At 41.4% G+C, this 20,166-nt stretch overlaps 1 long non-coding RNA gene and 1 pseudogene across 1 annotated transcript in view; one reads left to right on the forward strand and one right to left on the reverse strand.

Annotated features, from left to right (window-relative positions):
• LOC112448781 (uncharacterized) overlaps window positions 1–20,166 on the reverse strand; it is a 90,340-nt gene that overhangs the window by 32,155 nt on the left and 38,019 nt on the right. The window lies entirely within an intron of this gene.
• LOC786288 (tubulin alpha-1B chain-like) lies at window positions 12,006–13,369 on the forward strand (annotated as a pseudogene).

The raw sequence follows: 20,166 nt of genomic DNA on the forward strand, positions 1-20,166 counted from the left end.
TATGCCCCAACCACTAAAGCCAAAGAAGCTGAAGTTGAGTGGTTCTATGAAGACCTCCTTCCAGAACTAACACCCAAAAAAGATGGCCTTTTCATCTTAGGGGACTGGAATGCAAAAGAAGGAGTCAAGAGATACCTAGAGTAACAGGCAAATTTGACCTTGGAGTACAAAATGAAGCAGGGCAAAGGGTAACAGTTTTGCCAAGAGAATGCACTGGTCATAGCAAACACCCTCTTCCAACAACACAAGAGAAGACTCTACACATGGACATCACCGGATGGTCAACACTGAAATCAAATTAATCATATTCTTTGCAACCGAATGGAGAAGTTCTGTATAGTCAGCAAAAAAAGACTGGGAGCTGACTATGGCTCAGATCATAAATTCCTTATTGCCAAATTCAGACTTAAATTGAAGAAAGTAGGGAAAACCACTAGACCATTCAGTTATGACCTAAATCAAATCTCTTACGATTATATAGTAGAAATGACCAATAGATTCAAGGCATTCGATCTGATAGACAGAGTGCTTGAAGAACTATGGACAGAGGTTTGTGACATTGTACAGGAGGCGGGGATCAAGACCATCCCCAAGAGAAAGAAATGCAAAAAGGCAAAATGTCTGAAGAAGACTTACAAATGGCTGAGAAAAGACAAACTAAAGGCAAAGGAGAAAAGGAAAGATATACACATCTGAATGTAGAGTTCCAAAGAACAGCAAGGAGAGATAAGAAAGCCTTCCTCAGTGATCAATGCAAAGAAATAGAGGAATACAATAGAATAAGAAAGACTAGGAATCTCTTCAAGAAAATTAGAGATACCAAGGGAACATTTCTTGCACAAATGGGCACAATAAAGGACAGAAATGGTATGGACCTAACAAAAGCAGAAGATATTAAGAAGAGATGGCAAGAATACACCCAGGAACTATACAAAAAAAAATCTTCACGACCCAGATAACTATGATGGTGTGATCACTCACCTAGAGCATGACAGCCTGGAATGCAAAGTCAAATGGGCCTTAGGAAGCATCACTACGAACAAAGCTAGTGGAGGTGATGGAATTCCAGTTGAGCTATTTCAAATCCTAAAAGATAATGCTGTGAAAGTCCTACACTCAGAATGCCAGCAAATTTGGAAAACTCAGCAGTGGCCACAGGACTGAAAAATGTCAGTTTTCATTCTAGTCCCAAAGAATGGCAATGCTAAAAAATGTTCAAACTACCACACAAGTGTACTCATCTCACACACTAGCAAAGTAGTGCTCAAAATTCTCCAAGCAAGGCTTCAACAGCACACGAACTGTGAACTTCCAGATGTTCAATCTGGATTTAGAAAAGGCAGAGGAACCAGAGATCAAATTGCCATCAACAGCTAGATCATCAAAAAAGCAAGAGAATTCCAGAAAAACATCTACTTCTGCATTATTGACTATGCCAAAGCCTTTGACTGTGTGGATCACAAGAAACTGTGGAAAATTCTTCAAGAGATGGGAATACAGACCACTTAACCTGCCTCTTGAGAAATCTGTATGCAGGTCAAGAAGGAACAGTTAGAACCAGGCATAGAACAACAGACTGGTTCCAAATTGGGAAAGGAGTATGCCAAGGCTGTATATTGTCACCCTGCTTATTTAACATCTAGCAGAGTACACCACGTGAAATGCCAGGCTAGATGAAGCACAAGCTGGAATCAAGATTTCCAGGAGGAATATCAATAACCTCAGATATGCAGATGACACCACCCTTATGGCAGAAAGTGAAGAAGAACTAAAGAGCCTCTTGATGAAAGTGAAAGAGGAGAGTGAAAAAGCTGGTTTAAAACTCAACATTCAGAAAACTAAGATCATGGCATCCGGTTCCATCACTTCATGGCAAATAGATGGGGGAACAATGGAAGCAGTGACAGACTATTTTTCGGGCTGCAAAATCACTGCAGATGGTGAGTGCAGCCATGAAATTAAAAGATACTTGCTCCTTGGAAGAAAAGCTACCAACCTAGACTGCATATTAAAAAGCAGGGACATTATTTTGCCAACAAAGTTCTGTCTAGTCAAAGCTATGGTTTTTCCAGTAGTCATGTACGGATGTGAGAGTTGGACTATAAAGAAAGCTGAGTGCCAAAGAGTTGATGCTTTTGAACTGTGGTGTTGGAGAAAACTCTTGAGAGTCCCTCAGAGAGAAAGGATTTCAAATCAGTCAATCCCAAAGGAAATCAGTCCTGAATATTCATCGGAAGAACTGATGCTGAAGCTCCAATACTTTGGCCACCTGATGTGAAGAACTGACTCATTTGAAAAGACCGTGATGCTGGGAAAGGTTGAAGACAGGAGGAGAAGGGGACGACAGAGGATGAGATAGTTGGATGGCATCACCAACTCAATGGACATGAGTTTGAGTAAATTCCAGGAACTGGCAATGAAAAGGGAAGCCAGGCATGCTGTAGTCCATGGGGTCACAAAGATTCAGACACAACTGAACTGAACTGTACTGAACAAGGCCCCAGTTCCCAGGTTCACAGACACATGTTTCCTGGCTGTTTCAGAGTTATGTAAAGACACTGCTAGGACACATTGTACCATTCCATGAAAAAAAGATGTCATTGTAGAGTGTTCTGTGAGTGTTGGCTGCCATACTGGCTTTTACTCTGATTAGATGAAACTACTGTCAAATGACTTCCCAGCAAGAAAAGGCAAGCAGCCTGTTGCTTACAGAAACATGAAAAACTTGACCAAATCTGTTGTTATAATGAAGAGAAACATGAACGAGTATGCTTTCCTGGCAGGTTTGTGGCTGTGATTATACAGGGTTTCACAGGGGAAAAATACTCCTTTTGCCATCAGGCCCCAATTCCCAAGTTCACAAAAACATGTTTCCCAGCAGCTTCAGAGCTGTGTGAAGACACCACTAGGACACAGTGTGACATTCCATCAGAAAAGAGGTCAGGGGAGAGTGTTCTGTGAGTGCTGACCGCCATACCTGCTGTTACACTGATGAGGTGAAAATGTACCACACATGACTTCCAAGGAAGAAGTGTCAAGCAGCTTGTTTCTTTCAGAAAACTCAAAATCCTGACCAAAGCTGTTGTTGTAATGAAAAGCAAAGTGAACCAGTGTGTTTTTCTGGCATGTTTAGGCTGCAATTACCCAGCTTTCATAGGTGGAAAATATAGATTTTTTAGCATAATGGCCCAATGCCCAGGTTCACAAAAGTATGTTTCCTGGCTGTTTCAGAGTTTTGTAAAGACAAACCTAGGACACAGTGTACCAATCCACGAGAAAAGATGTTCAGGGAGAGTGTTCTGTGAGTTTTCATTGCCATACCTATTGTTACCCTGATTAGTGGAAACAGTTTTGTCAGATGAGTTCCCAGCAGGATTGGCAAGTAGCCAATTTTCAGTTCAGTTGCTCAGTCATGTCTGACTCTTTGAGACCCCATGGACTGTAGCACATCAGGATTCTCTGTCCATCACCAACTCCTGGAGCCTGCTCAAACTCATGGTGATGTCATACAATCATCTCATCCTCTGTCGACCCCTTCTCCTGCCTTCGATCTTTCCCAGCATCAGGGTCTTTTCAAATGAGTCAGCTCTTCGTATCAGGTGGCCAAAGTATTGGAGTTTCAGCTTCAACATCAGTCCTTCCAATGAACATCCAGGACCGATCTTTAGGATGGACTGGTTGGGTCTCCTTGCAGTCCAAAAGACTCTCAAGAGTCTTCTCCAACACCACAGTTCAAAAGCATCAATTCTTCTGCGCTCAGCTTTCTTCACAGTCCAACTCTCACATCCATACATGACTACTGGAAAAACCATAGCCTTGATGAGACAGACCTTTGTTGGTAAAGTAATGTCTCTGCTTTTTAATACACCGTCTAGGTTGGTCATAACTTTCCTTCCAAGGAGTGTCTTTTAATTTCATGGCTGCAGTCACCATCTGCAATGATTTTTGAGCCCCAAAAAATAAAGTCTGCCACTGTTTCCCTATCCATTTGCCATGAAGTGATGGGACAGGATGCCATGATCTTAGTTTTTTTTAAGACACTCCTAGGACACAATATACCAATCCATGAGAAAGGAGGGTAGGGATGAGTGTTCTTGAATGTTGACTGCCATACATGTTGCTACCCTGATTAGGTGAAATGGTATGTCATATGACTCTCAGCAAGATATGACAAGCAGCCTGTTTCTTTCAGAAAATCCAAAAACTAGACCACAACTGTTGTAATAAAGAGAAAAGTGATCTAGTGTGCTTTTCTGGCAGATTTGAGGCTGTAATTATCCAGCTTCCCCGGGTGGAAAATACAGCTTTTATCATAAGGGCCTATTCCCATCTTCAAAAAGCAAGTTTCCTGGCTATTTCAGAGTTGTCTAAAGACACACCTAGAACACACTCTGCCATTCCCTGAGAACAGATGTCATTGGAGACTATTCTGTGAGTGTTGACTGCCATACATGTTGTTACTCTGATGACAAGAAACTGTTTTGTCGGATAACTTCCCTGCAAGAAGTTGGAAGCATCTTTTCTATTTTAGAAAACTCAAAATCATGAAAACTGTTGTAATTACAGATGCAGCTTTCACTGGGTGAAACACTTCTTTGCCATTAGTCCCATTCCCAGGTTCAGAAAATCATATTTCTCTGCAGTTTCAGAGCTGTATAAAGACACTCGTATGATGCATTGAATCATTCCATGAAAATAGATGTCAGGGGAGAGTGTTTTGTGAATCTTGTTTACCACACCAGTTGTTTCTCTGATTATGTGAAACTGTATGTCAGATGACTTCCCAGTAAAACATGCCAAGCAGATTGTTGAGCTTGTTGCTTTAAGAAAACTTAAGACTTGACCAGAGCTGTTCTTGCAATGAAGAGAAAAATTAACCAGTGTGTTTTTCAGGCAAGTTTGAGGCTCCAATATTCCAGCTTCCACAGGTGCAAAATAAAGCTTTCACCATAAGGGCCAATACCCATAACAGCTACTTCTTTAGGACAAAATACAGCAGTCAAAAGTCTCTCTCTCTCTGTGTTGCTGTAATGAAGAAATAAAAGAACCAGACTATTTTTCAAGGTAGGCCTCAACTATCCAGCTTCCACAGGTAAAATACTGCTTTTGCCATCTGATCCCATGATCTAGGCTCACTAAAGCAACTTTCTCTGCAGTTTCTTAGCAGTGTGAAAAGACACACCTAGAACCCACTGCACCCTTTCATGAGTAAAGATGTCTAGGGAGAGTGTTTTGTGAGTGTTGACTACCATATCTGTTACTATCCTTATTAGGCAAAGCTGTACTATCTGATAACTTCCCAGAAAATAGGGGAAAGCAGCCTGTTTCAGAAAACTCACTTAATTGACCAAATTTTTAGCTTTAATGAAGAGATAAATGAAACAGAGTGTTCTTCGGGGAGTCTGAGGTTGCAAATTTCTTGCTTTCCCAGGGGAAAAAAAAACTGCTTTTGCCATCAAGCACAGTACCCAGGATCACAAAAGCAGCTTTACTGAAGTTTCCAAGCAGTGTCAAAGACACGCTTAGGACACACTGCATGCTTCCATGAGAAGAGATGTTTCAGGAGAGTGTTCTTTGAGTGTTGACTGCCATATCTGTTGTTACCCTGATTAGGCCAAAAAACTGTGAAGTCTGATAAATTCTCAGCAAAGGGTAGCAAGCAGCCTGTTTCTTTCAAAAAACTCAGAAGCTCAACCAAAGTTTTTGCTATAATGAAAATGATCCAGAGTGTTTTTCTGGCAGTTTTGAGGTTGGAACGCTTTAGTTTTCACAGGGAGGAAAACACTGCTTTTGTCATCTGGCCCAAATATACAGGCTCAGCAATGCAACTTTGCCTGCAGATTCTGAGCAGTGTAAAAGACACACCAAGACACACTGCCCCTCTCATGAGTAAAGATGTCTGAGTAGAGTTTTCTGAGTGGGGAGTGTCATATCTGTTATTACCCTAATTAGGCAAATTATACTGTCTGATGACGTCCTAGCAAGTAGTGGCTCGCATCCTGTTTATTTCAGAATACTCATATGCTTGACTAAATTTTTTGCTTCAGTGAAGAGATAAATGATCCAGAGTGTATTTCTGACAGGTTTGAGGCTGACCTTTCTAGCTCTCATAGGGTAAAGTATGGCTTTTGCCATCAGGCCCCAATATTCAGGCTCAAAAAAAGCATCTTCCCCTGAAGTTTCTGAGCTGTGTACAAAACACACTTAGGACATGTTGCACCCTCCCGTGAGAAAAGATGTCTGGGGAGAATGTTAAGTATATGTTGATGCCACACACGTCATTACCCTAATTAAGCCAAACTGTACTGTGTGACGACTTCTCAGCAAGGAGTGGCAAGAAGCTTTTCTTTCATAAAACGAATTTGCTTGACCAAAGGTTTTGCTATAATGAAGAGAAATGATCCAGAGTGTTGTTCTGGCAAGTTTGAGGCTGAAACTCTCTCTTGTTTTCAAAGGGGGAAAATACTGCATTTGCCATCAGGCCCCAATATCCAGGCTAACAAAAGCAGCTTTCCCCGCAGTTTCCGAGCAGTGTAAAAGACACAGCTAGGGCCCACTGCACTCTTTCATGAGTTAAGATGTCTGAGGAGAGTGTTCTGTGTGTGTTGACTTCCATACCTGCTGTTACCCTGATTAGGTGAAACTGCGTTGCCTGATGACTTACGAGCATATAGTAGCAAGTAGCCTGTTTCTTTCAGAATAGTCAGATGCTTGACCAAATTTTTTGCTCCAATGAAGAGATAAATGATCCAGAGTGTATTTCTGGCGGTCTTGTGGCCTGCCCTCTCTAGCTCTCACAGGGGTAAAATAATGCTTTTGCTGTAAAGAAGAGATAAATGATCTTGAGTGTTTTCCTGTCAGGTTTCAGGCTGCAACTCTAGCTTTCACAGGAGAAAAGTACTGCTTTTGCCATCAGGTCCCACTATCCAGGCTCACAAAATCAGCTTTCCCCGCAGCTTCTGAGCAATGTAAAAGACACAATGAGGACACACTGCACCCTTTCATGAGTAAAGATGTCTGGAAAGAATGTTCTGTAAGTGTTGACTGTCATACAATTTATTACCATATTATGCAAAATTGAACTTTCTGAAGACTTCCCAGCAACTACTGGCAAGCAGCCTGTTTCTTTCAGAAAACTCAAATGACTGACCAGAGTTTTTGTTGAAATAAAGGGATAAGTGAAGCAGAGTGCTTTTCTTCTGGGTTTGAGGCTGGAACTCTCAGACTTTCACAGGGGAAATATACTGCTTTTGCCATCAGACTCCCATAACCAAGCTCACAAAGGCAGCTTTCCCTACAGTTTCTGAGGAGCATAAAAGACACAACGAGGACACACTGCACCCTTCCATGAGAACAGGCGTCTGAGCCAAGAGTTCTGTGAGTTTTGATTGCCATACCCTCTGTTAACCTGATTAAGTCAACTGTACTGTGTGAAGACTTCACAGCAAGGAATGGCAAGCAGTCCGTTTCACTCAAAAAATTCAAATGCTGACCAAAGTTGTCGCTGCAATGAAGAAATAAAGGAACCAGAAGTTTTTTCCAAGGCAGATTTGAGGCCGCAACTATCTAGCTTTCACAAGTGGAAAATACTGAATTTACCATCAGTCCCTAAGATCCAGGCTTACAAAAACAGCTTTCCCTGCAGTTTCTGAGCAGTGTATAAGAAGTTGACTGCCATACCTATTGTTACCCTGATAAGGCAAAACTGTACTATCTATGTCTTCCCAGCAAGCAGTGACAAGCAGCTTGTTACTTTCATAAAACTCAAATGCTTGACCAAAGATTTTGCTGTAATTAAGATATAAATGATCAAGACTGCTTTTCTGGCAGGTTTGAAACTGCAACTCTCTAGCTCTCACAGGGAGAAAATACTGTTTTTACCATCAGGGCCCCGTACCCAGGCTCTCAAAAACAACTTACCTTACTTACCTCACAGTTTCCAAGCAGTGTAAATCACACACCTAGGACACACTACACACTTTCATGAATAAAGGTGTATGGAGACAGTATTCTGTGAGTGTTGACTGTCACACCTGTTGTTACACTGATTAGGCCAAACTCTACTATGTGAAGACCCCAGCAAGGAGTGGCAAGCAGCCTGTTTCATTCAGAAAACTCAGGTGCAGACAAAAGTTGTTGCTGACATCAAGAGATAAAAGAACCAGAGTATTTTTCAAACAGGTTTGAGTCTGCAACCTTCTAGCCTCAAGGTGGGAAAACACCGCTTTTGCCATCTGGCCCTGCAGTTTCTGAGCAGTGTAAAAGACACGCATAGAACACGCTGCGCCCGTTCATGAGGAAACACGTCTTGGGAAAGAGTTCTGCGAGTGTTGACCTCCATATCGGTTGTTTCCCTGATTAGCTGGAACTGTACTGTCAGTTGACTTCCCAACAAGTAGGGACAAGCAGACTGTTTCTTTCAGAAAACTCAAATGCTTGACCAAACTTTTTGTTGTAATGAAAAGATAAATGAATCAGAGGCAGGTTTGAGGCTGCAACTCTCTAGCTGTCACAAGGGGAAAATAATGTATTTGCCACCAGGGCCCAATACCCAAGCTCACAAAAGCAGCTTTACTGCGTGTTCAGCTGAATATTAAAACCACAAACAACTCAGTCAAAAATGGGCAGATGGCCTGAAAAGACATTTATCTAAAGAAGACATACAAATGGCCAAAGAACACATGAAGACATGTATGACATCACTAATTAGTTTTAAATAAACGCAAATGAAACCCACAATGAGGTGTCATATCACATGGGTCAGAATGGCCATCATCAAAAAATTTACAAATATTAAAAGGATATAGAGGAAAGGGAATCCTCCTACTTTGTTGGTGGGAATGTAAATTGGTAGAGCCATTATAGAGAACAGTATGGAGGCTCCTTAAAAAACTAAAAATAGACCTACCATATAATATAGCAATCCCATTCCTGGGTATATACCCAGATAAAAAGCAAAATTTGAAAAGATATATGCACTGTTTACAATAGCCAGACATGGAAGCAACCTAAATGTCCATCAGGGAGTGATGAATAAAAAAAGATGTAGTATATATCCTAAAGGCGATCAGTCCTAAGTGTTCATTGGAAGGGCTGATGTTGAAGCTGAAACTCCAATACTTTGGCCACCTGATGCGAATAGTTGACTCATTTGAAAAGACTCTGATCCTGGGAAAGATTGAAGGCAGGAGAAGGGGACGACAGAGGATAAGATGGTTGGATGGCATCACCGACTCAATGGACATGAGTCTGTGTAAACTCCCGGAGTTGGTGATGAACAGGGAGGCCTGGTGTTCTGCAGTCCATGGGGTCACAAAGAGTCAGACACAACTGAGTGTCTGTATGAGTGCAACATGTATAACTGATTTACTTTGCTGTATAACAGATAATAAAACATTATAAATCAACTATACTCCAATAAAAATTAATTTAAAAACCTCAAGTGAAATTGAAAGAAGAATAGGAGGAAAGCAGACATTAATCCAGGTATATCAAAGCTTTACAAGCATTTTAGCAACAGAATTGTGTGCTGGGTTCTCAAATTTGACTTTAGTTCTGAGATAACTTCTGGAGGACCTCTCAAAAAGTCAATATTTTCATATGCACACTTGTCTTTTTTGTTAAACTTCTATTAATAGCCTTTTCTGGACAAACTGTGAGTTTTACGGGTTGATAATGTCAATATAAGAACTTAGAGGCCTATGGCAGCTTAGGGTAGACTATGATTCACGTTCTTAGTTCAGGGATTTCTGTAAATGATCACTCATTCATAAATACAAAGGCACACATGCCTTGTGTTTATTTGCTTGCTTGTTTTCCATCCTTGTTCTTACTGATTTAATCCTTGTTCAAAGAAATAACAATATGGGTTTAACTAACATCAGTTGTCAACGGCTTATTAATATTATCAGTTCTCAAATGGGATTTCCAGTTGAAATTAGTCAATTGAAAAAATCTTTTAAATTATCCAGATTTAAAATTGCTATTTCAGTTCAGTTCATTCACTCAGTCGTGTCCAACTCTTTGCAGCCCTATGGACTGCAGCATGCCAGGCTTCCCTGTCCATCACCAACTCCCAGAGCTTGCTCAACCTCAAGTGCATCAAATCAGTGATGCCATCCAACCATCTCACCCTCTGTCACCCCCTTCTTCTCCTGCCTTCAGTCTTGTCCTGGATCAGTGTCTTTTCCAATGAGTCGGTTCTTTGCATCAGGTGGCCAAAGTATTGGAGCTTCAGCTTCAGTATCAGTCCTTCCAATGAATATTCAGGACTGATTTTCTTTAGGATGGACTGGTTTCATTTCCTTGCAGTCCAAGGGACTCTCAAAAGTCTTGTCTAACACCACACTTCAAAAGCATCACTTCTTCAGGGCTCAGCTTTCTTTATGGTCCAATTCTCACTTTCATACATGACTACTGGGAAAACCATAGCTTTGAATAGACAGATAGCAAATAATGCCTCTGCTTTATAATATGCTGTCTAGGTTGGTCATAGCTTTTCTTCCAATGAGCAAGTGTCTTTTAATTTCATGGCTGCAGTTACCACCTGCAGTGATTTTGGAGCCCAAAAAATAAAGTCACTGTTTCCATTGTTTCCCCATCTATTTGCCATGAAGTGATGGGACCAAATGCCATGATCTTTGTTTTTTGAATGTTGAGTTTTAAGCCAGCTTTTCACCACTTCAGTATTCTTGCCTTGGGAACCCGATGAACAGTATGAAAAGGCAAAATTGTTATTTGGATATATGTAGAGATGTGGATGCATTTAATCATAAGCTGATTATTATTTTTATGGACAACCAGGCATCTTTTACAGGTAGAAACCAGAAGAAAGGACTGTTGTTTGCATGTTACTTGATGAACTCTTAATGACTGAATCCCCACCATCTTCCAGTCTGAGCCTATATGAGGATGGAGTACTGGCCAATGTGAGTAAGTTAATAAAGAAAGTAACATCAAATGATTTGTTCTTCTGTAGATATCAATGCTGTTAGCAGAGTTATGTTTCTGTATTTTTTTAAGCATTTCTGCTTTCCTGTGTGCAGAACAGAAGGATCACAGTGACAGGTATACTTTCCATTCTAATGTTAGAACTACTGAGTCTCAGATTGTCTATCAAATCCAGAATGATCTCCATTCCAGAAACAACAGCCTTCCCTTGTTTCTGAAAGTTTAAAAATACTTGAGTTAGTAGTAATATTAGAATTTATTTCCCTTTTATTATTTTATCAAAAAAATGTCATTTCTCTTGAGGTCTTTTTCATTTTACTCCTTCTTTTTTCCTATTTTGTACCCTCTCCAGCATGTACTCTAATATTTTCCACAAAACAAACTCCTATCCATCTTTCAATAAACTTGTCCTTCCCAGATGGCTCACAGATGAAGAATCTGCCTGCAATGCAGGAGACATGGGTTCTATCCCTGGATTGGGAAGATCCTCTGGAGAAGGAAATGGCAATCCACTTGAGTATTCTGGCCTAGAAAGTCCCATGGACAAAAGAGCCTGGCAGTCCACGGGGCTGCAAAAGAATCAGATGTGACTTTGTGACTAAACAACAAGGATCTTAAGCGGTATCTGGGAGCCTGTCAATTCCTCTGGCTTTTACTTACTTACAAAAGAATTTTTTCAAAAGTTGAGCATCTGTATACCTTTATTAACATTCATAAAAGAGATTGTCTTGATTCTTATTTTGTCCTGATAATGTGCCTGACTAGCCTATTCTTTTATACATCAAAAGGTGGAAAAAATCAATCAGAATTTCCATCAGACTTCTGGAGAATTAGCTAAATAGTGAATACATAGCTAAAGAGTGAAGACAGGGTGCATTACTTACCTTGACTCTTAGCTTGTCGGGGGTGGTAACCGGGACCTGGTGTCTACTCGTATTGCCTGCACCGGCTGACCTATAGCCACCATATGTTAGAGCATCTCCTTCCACGTTGGCCAGGCTGGTGTCCACATAGGCAATGCCTGCTGGGAGCTCTACTGCCTAGAACACAGCATCCAGCCTGATGGCCAGATGCCAAGTGACAAGACTACTGGGGGAGAAGATGACACCTTCAACACCTTCTTCAGTGAGACAGGTGCTGGCAAGCGTGTGCCCAGGGCAGTGTCTGCAGACCTGGAACCCACAGTTATTGATGAGGTTCGCACTGGCACCTACTTCCAGCTCCTCCACCCTGAGCAGCTTATCACAGATAAAGAAGATGCTGCCAGTAACTGTGCCTGAGGTCACTATACCATTGGCAAGGAGATCATTGATCTTGTCTTGGACCGAATTTGGAAATTGGCTGACCAGTGCACAGGTCTCCAGGGCTTCTTGGTTTTCACAGCTTTGGTGGGGGAACTGGTTCTGAGTTTGCCTCCCTGCTGATGGAACATCTCTCTGTTGATTATAGCAAAAAGTCCAAGCTGGAATTATTTATTTACCCAGCCCTCCAGGTTTCCACAACTGTAGTTTAGCCCTACAACACCATCCTCACCACCACACCATCCTGGAGCATCTGATTTTGCCTTCATGATAGACAATGAGGCCATCTATGACACCTGCTGTAGAAACCTTGATATTGAGCACCCAACCTACATGAATCTTAACTGCCTATTAGCCAGATAGTGTCCCCAATCACTGCTTCCCTGAGGTCTGATGGAGCCCTGACTGTGGATCTGACAGAGTTCCAGACCAACCTGGTGCTCTATCCCCACATTCACTTCCCTCTGGCCACATACACCCCTGTCATCTCTGCAGAGAAAGCCTACCATGAACAGCTTTCTGTAGCAGAGATCACCAATGCTTGCTTTGAGCCATCCAACCAGATGGAGAAATGTGACCCTCGTGATGGTAAATACATGGCCTGCTGCCTGTTGTACTATGGTGACGTGGTTCCCAAAGATGTTGTACCACCATTATCACCATCAAGACCAAGTGCATCATCCAGTTCGTGGCCTGGTGCCCCACTTCAAGGTTGGCATTAATTACTAGCTTCCCACTGTGGTACCTGCTGGAGATTTGACCAAAGTCCAGTGAACTATGTGCATGCTGAACAACACCACAGCCATCACCGAGGTCTGGGCTTGCCTAGACCACAAGTTGACCTGATGTATACCAAGCATGCCCTTGTTCACTGGTATGTGGGTGAGGGCATGGAGGAAGGAGATTTTTCTGAGACCTGTGAAGACATGGTTGCCCTTGAGAAGGATTATGAGGAGGTTGGTGTGGATTCTGTTGAAGGAAAGGGAGAGAAAGGAGAGGAATACTAATTACCATTTCTTTGAGCCCTGCAGCATATCGTAATCAGAGCTTCAGCGTTAGCTGACAGGTGTAAAAACTTTCTGACTAGATTGTCTTCACTTTCAACTGTGATCATGTATTGCTTTCCCATGTGTACCTGTAACACTTCTGTCTCAAACGTAAAGATTTTAAAGAAAAAAAAAAAAGGAATGAAGACAATCTGATGATTAGAATGATGATAATGACAATGAAGCTGACCATAAGTAGAATTTAGAAGGTAAAAAAATTCTGGCATCAATTTAAAATAAATCTATTCTGTACTTTCTGCTCAGTTTTTGTAAACCCAAAATGTTTCTAAAAATAAAAATGTTTTAATTTCAAAAATTACAGTAGTATTAGACTTGCCATTAGAGATTGTCACTTAATGATTCAATAAATATTATGATTAATTTAAGAAAATTTAATCCAAAGGATTTAATGCTTTAAGCTTAATGCTTAAAGTTGCTAATGTACAAAACTGCAAAATGAATTGTAGACTTACAGGAAAATTTTAAGAAAATCTTTTAAAAATGACACATGTAAGCAGATTGATATATATTTATCATAGTTCAATAAGGGATGTTAACAAACTAATATATTACATTGGCAACTTGCACTAGTGAAGATTTTTCTTCCTAAGAATGTTTTTAAGCTTATGAACTATATCTGCCTAGAGCAATCCTAGCAAGCTTTTTAGAAAACTGAAGCGACTGCCAATCAAGGAGACACATGAGAATGTTCTGGTATAAGTTTTCAAAATATTCTTGTCTAAGAAATCAAAGATGACATTAAAAGATGGAGAGTATACCACGTTTCAGGACTGGAAGAATGAATATTGTGAAAATGACTATACCACACAAAGTAATCTACAGATTAAATGCTGCTGCTGCTGCTGCTAAGTCGCTTCAGTTGTGTCCAACTCTGTGAGACCCCATAGACAGCAGCCCACGAGGCTCCCCCGTCCCTGGGATTCCCCAGGCAAGAACACTGGAGTGGGTTGCCATTTCCTTCTCCAATGCATGAAAGTGAAAAGTGAAAGTGAAGTCACTCAGTCGTGTCTGACTCTGTGCAACCCCATGGACTACAGCCTACCAGGCTCCTCCATCCATGGAATTTTCCAGGCAAGAGTACTGGAGTGGGTTGCCATTGCCTTCTCCTGATTAAATGCATTCCTATCAAACTACCAATTGCACTTTTCACAGAACTAGAACAAAAACTTTCACAATTCATATGGAAACACAAAAGATCCCAAATAGCCAAAGCAATCATGAGAAAGAAGAATGGAGCAGGAGGAATCAAGCTTCTTGACTCAAGACTGTATTACAAAGTTATAGTCATCAAAACAGTATGGTGCTGGCACAAAAGAGAAATATAGATCAATGGAACAAGAGAGAGATGCCAGAGATAAACCCGTGCATTATATCTGGACACTTTACTTTCAACAAAGAAGGCATGAATATACCATGGGGAAAAGACAACCTCTTCAATACATGGTTCTGGGAAAACTGGACAGCTATGTGCAAAAGGATGAAATTAGAATACCATACATGAAAACAAACGTGATAACCAAACATGAAACCACCATACATGAAAATAAACTCAAAATGGATTAAAGACCTAAATGTTAGACCAGAAACTATGAAACTCTTAGAGGAAAACATAGGCAGAACACTGTATGACATAAATCACAAGATACTCAATGATCCATCTTCTAGAGTAGTGGCAATAAAAACAAAAATAAATACACAGGATCTAATAAAACGTAAAGCTTTTGCAGAGCAAAGGAAAACATAAACAAGGTGAAAAGACAAGATCAGAATGGGAGAAATAATAGCAACTGAAACAACTGACAAAGGCTTGATCTCCAAAATATACAAGCAGCTCCACACCAGAAAAATAAACAATCCAATCAAAAAGTGAACATAAGACCTAAACAGACGTTTCTCCAAGGAAGACATACAGATGGTTAATAAATACATGAAAAGATGCTCAACATTGCTCATTATTAGAGAAATGCAAATCAAAACTGCAATGATGTATCACCTCACACTGGTCAGAAAGGCCATCCTCAAAAAATCTAAAAGCTATAAATGCTGGAGACAGTGGGGAGAAAAGGGAACCCTCTTGCACTGCTGGTGGGAATGTAAATAGATACAGCCACCATGGAGAACAGTACTGTTTGTTGTTCAGTCACTAAATTGTGTCTGACTCTTTGCAAACCCAAGGACTTCAGCATGCCAGGCTTTCCTGTCCTTCACTATTTCCCAGAGTTTGCTCAAACTCATATCCATTGAGTCAGTGATGCCATCCAACCTTCCCATTCTCTGACATCCCCTTCTCATCTTGCCTTCAATCTTTCCCAGCATCAGGGTCTTTTCCAGTGAGTCAGCTCTTTATATCAAGTGGTCAAAGTATTAGAGGACAGTATGAAGATTCTTTTAAAAACCTAGGAACAAAATGACCAAATGACCCAACAGTGCTACTAGTGGGCATATTCCCTGAGAAAACCATGATTGAAAAAAACACATGTACTCCAATGTTAATTGCAGCACTGTTAACAAAAGCTAGGACATAGAAGCAACCCAGATGTCCTTTGACAGATGAATGCACAACAAAGCTGTGGTATATATATACAATGGAATATTTCTCAGCCATGAAAAGGAATACACTTGAGTCAATTCTAATGAGGTGGCTAAACCTAGAGCCTATTATACAGAATGAAGTAAATCAGAAAAAGAAAAGCAAATATATTAATGCACATATATGGAATCTAGAAAGATGGTACTGATGAACCAAAGGGCAGCAGTGGAGATGCAAGCACAGAAAACAGACTTGTGGACATGATGGGGGAAGGAGAGGGTGGGATGACTTGAGAGAGTAACGTGGAAACATGCACATCACCATATGTAAAACAGACAGTGGGAATTTGCTGTATGATGCAGGAAACTCAAACCGTGCTTTGTGACAAACTAGAGAGTTGCGATGGGGTGGGAGATGGGAAGAAGTTTCAAGAGGGAGGGGACATATATATACATATGGCTAATTAATGTTGATGAATGGCAGAAATCAACACAATATTGTAAGACAATTATCCTTCAATTAAAAATAAATAAAAATTTTAAATGCGTTTGTTTACTCTTTAGCTTCTTTCTTATCTGCTTTTGTCAAATTTTTCTACACAGTTGATAAAGCTTTTGTACAAGACAATGTAAATAAGAGGCAACAGAAAAGGCTCTTATAATAATTTACTCCATTTGCTGAAGTTGCGTCCTTTGGATCCTTCACCTTGGGGAGGGAGTTCTGAAGGAGGAAAAGTTTCTGCACACTTAGAAACCTTCTCACAGGCAAGGACCAGGGGAAATTTCAGAACTTCAGAGGGGAAGTGCAGCTACAAGTGTGTGGAAGACAAAGAGGAGAGAATTTGACAGACAGATCAGTGCTGACTAGCAACTCACAACCAAGAAGCTGTGTGTAAGTCCATTGCTGTAAAACTGGCCCTGGGTGCTGAGGCTCAGGCTTTGGGGGTTGGACCCCAGGGAGAAGCCTGAGGTTGACTGCTGTGAAGAAACTCTGAGGGACTAATATGACAAAGCTGAGGGGTTCCAGGGAAAATTCTGGGCCTGCAGAGAGGCAAGAGATTATTGTTATGGGGACTAACTCCTTGGATCCTGTAACTCTAAGTGTTCCCAGATTGTAGGATCCTGCCTTCACAAGTGCCATAGGTGGGATGAGCTGGCTGTGGTCTCCAAACCCAGAGACTGGCACACCTGTCGACCTGCTATTGCCAAGGCTGTCATGAGTGCCAGAAGTGTGGATGAGACAAGGCTGGGGTCTGTGACCCCAGAGGTGGGTGTGACGGTGGCTTCAGTGACTGCCAACCTGTGAGCAGGTACATATCACTAAACACTAAACACTAAATCACTTCCTGTGAGCCTATGCAGCTTGCCTCTTTCTAGGGATCGTGACCTAGGGCTAATTCCTCTGGGAGAGCTCATGACCTGCCTCAGACCTTAGCAACATGTGGCAGGTCTCTACTCCTCCAGGCACTCCTTGCACATTCCAATTGTGGCTGCCATACCCCTCCCTCTCCCGAGTCTGACTGAACAGATAAGCCTTAATAAGCCTGGACCTTCACTCCTTCTTGGGCTCCCAAGGTAAGAGAAACCCAAGTAAGACGGTAGGTGTTGCAAGAGGGGATCAGAGGGCAAACACACTGAAACCATACTCACAGAAAACTAGTCAATCTAATCACACTAGGACCACAGCCTTGTCTAACTCAATGAAACTAAGCCATGCCCATGGGGCAACCCAAGACGGGCGGGTCATGGTGGAGAGATCTGACAGAATGTGGTCCACTGGAGAAGGGAATGGCAAACCACTTCAGTATTCTTGCTTTGAGAACCCCATGAACAGTATGAAAAGGCAAAATGATAGGATACTGAAAGAGAAACTCCCGAGGTCAGTAGGTACCCAATATGCTACTGGAGATCAGTGGAGAAATAACTCCAGAAAGAATGAAGGGATGGAGCCAAAGCAAAAAGAATACCCAGCTGTGGGTGTGACTGGTGATAGAAGCAAGGTCTGATGCTGTAAAGAGCAATATTGCATAGGAACCTGGAATGTCAGGTCCATGAATCAAGGCAAATTGGAAGCGGTCAAACAAGAGATGGCAAGAGTGGATGTTGACATTCTAGGAATCAGCGAACTGAAATGGACTGGAATGGGTGAATTTAACTCAGATGACCATTATATCTACTACTGTGGGCACGAATCCCTCAGAAGAAATGGAGTGGCCATCATGGTCAACAAAAGAGTCCAAAATGCAGTACTTGGATTCAATCTCAAAAACGACAGAATGATCTCTGTTCGTTTCCAAGGCAAACCATTCAATATCACAGTAATCCAAGTCTATGCCCCAACCAGTAATGCTGAAGAAGCTGAAGTTGAACGGTTCTATGAAGACCTACAAGACCTTTTAGAGCTAACACCCAAAAAGATGTCCTTTTCATTACAGGGGACTGGAATGCAAAAGTAGGAAGTCAAGAAACACCTGGAGTAACAGGCAAATTTGGCCTTGGAATACAGAATGAAGCAGGGCAAAGGCTAATAGAGTTTTGCCAAGAAAATGCACTGGTCATAACTAACACCCTTCTCCAACAACACAAGAGAAGACTCTACACATGGACATCACCAGATGGTCAACACCGAAATCAGATTGATTATATTCTTTGCAGCCAAAGATGGAGAAGCTCTATACAGTCAGCAAAAACAAGACCAGGAGCTGACTGTGGCTCAGACCATGAACTCCTTATTGCCAAATTCAGACTTAAATTGAAGAAAGTAGGGAAAACCACTAGACCATTCAGGTATGACCTAAATCAAATCCCTTATGATTATACAGTGGAAGTGAGAAATAGATTTAAGGGCCTAGATCTGATAGATAGAGCGCCTGATGAACTATGGAATGAGGTTTGTGACATTGTACAGGAGACAGGGATCAAGACCATCCCCATGGAAAAGAAATGCAAAAAAGCAAAATGGCTGTCTGGGGAGGCCTTACAAGTAGCTGTGAAAAGAAGAGAAGCGAAAAGCAAAGGAGAAAAGGAAAGATATAAATATCTGAATGCAGAGTTCCAAAGACTAGCAAGAAGAGATAAGAAAACCTTCTTTAGCGATCAATGCAAAGAAATAGAGGAAAACAACAGAATGGGAAAGACTAGAGATCTCTTCAAGAAAATCAGAGATACCAAAGGAACATTTCATGCAAAGATGGGCTCAATAAAGGACAGAAATGGTATGGACCTAACAGAAGCAGAAGATATTAAGAAGAGATGGCAAGAATACACAGAAGAACTATACAAAAAAGATCTTCACGACCCAGATAATCACGATGGTGTGATCACTGACCTAGAGCCAGACATCCTGGAATGTGAACTCAAGAGGGCCTTAGAAAGCATCACTACAAACAAAGCTAGTGGAGGTGATGGAATTCCAGTTGAGCTATTTCAAATCCTGAAAGATGATGCTGTGAAAGTGCTGCACTCAATATGCCAGCAAATTTGGAAAACTCAGCAGTGGCCACAGGACTGGAAATGGTCAGTTCTCATTCCAATCCCAAAGAAAGGCAATGCCAAACAATGCTCAAACTACCGCACAATTGCACTCATCTCACATGCTAGTAAAGTAATACTCAAAATTCTCCAAGCCAGGCTTCAGCAATACGTGAACCGTGAACTTGGTGATATTCAAGCTGGTTTTAGAAAAGGCAGAGGAACCAGAGATCAAATTGCCAACATCTGCTGGATCATGGAAAAAGCAAGAGAGTTCCAGAAAAACATCTATTTCTGCTTTATTGACTATGCCAAAGCGTTTGACTGTGTGGATCACAATAACCTGTGGAAAATTCTGAAAGAGATGGGAATACTAGACCACCTGACCTGCCTCTTGAGAAATTTGTATGCGGGTCAGGAAGCAACAGTTAGAACTGGACATGGAACAACAGACTGGTTCCAAATAGGAAAAGGAGTTCGCCAAGGCTGTATATTGTCACCCTGTTTATTTAACTTCTATGCAGAGTACGTCATGAGAAACGCTGGACTGGAAGAAACACAAGCTGAAATCAAGGTTGCCGGGAGAAATATCAATAACCTCAGATATGCAGATGACACCACCCTTATGGCAGAAAGTGAAGAGGAACTCAAAAGCCTCTTGATGAAAGTGAAAGAGGAGAGTGAAAAAGTTGGCTTAAAGCTCAACATTCAGAAAATGAAGATCATGGCATCCGGTCCCATCACTTCATGGCAAATAGATGGGGAAACAGTGGAAACAGTGTCAGACTTTATTTGTTTGGGCTCCAAAATCACTGCAGTTGGTGACTGCAGCAATGAAATTAAAAGAC

This window comes from Bos taurus, chromosome 11 (genome assembly GCF_002263795.3).
Source record: "Bos taurus isolate L1 Dominette 01449 registration number 42190680 breed Hereford chromosome 11, ARS-UCD2.0, whole genome shotgun sequence".
Lineage (NCBI taxonomy): Eukaryota > Metazoa > Chordata > Mammalia > Artiodactyla > Bovidae > Bos > Bos taurus.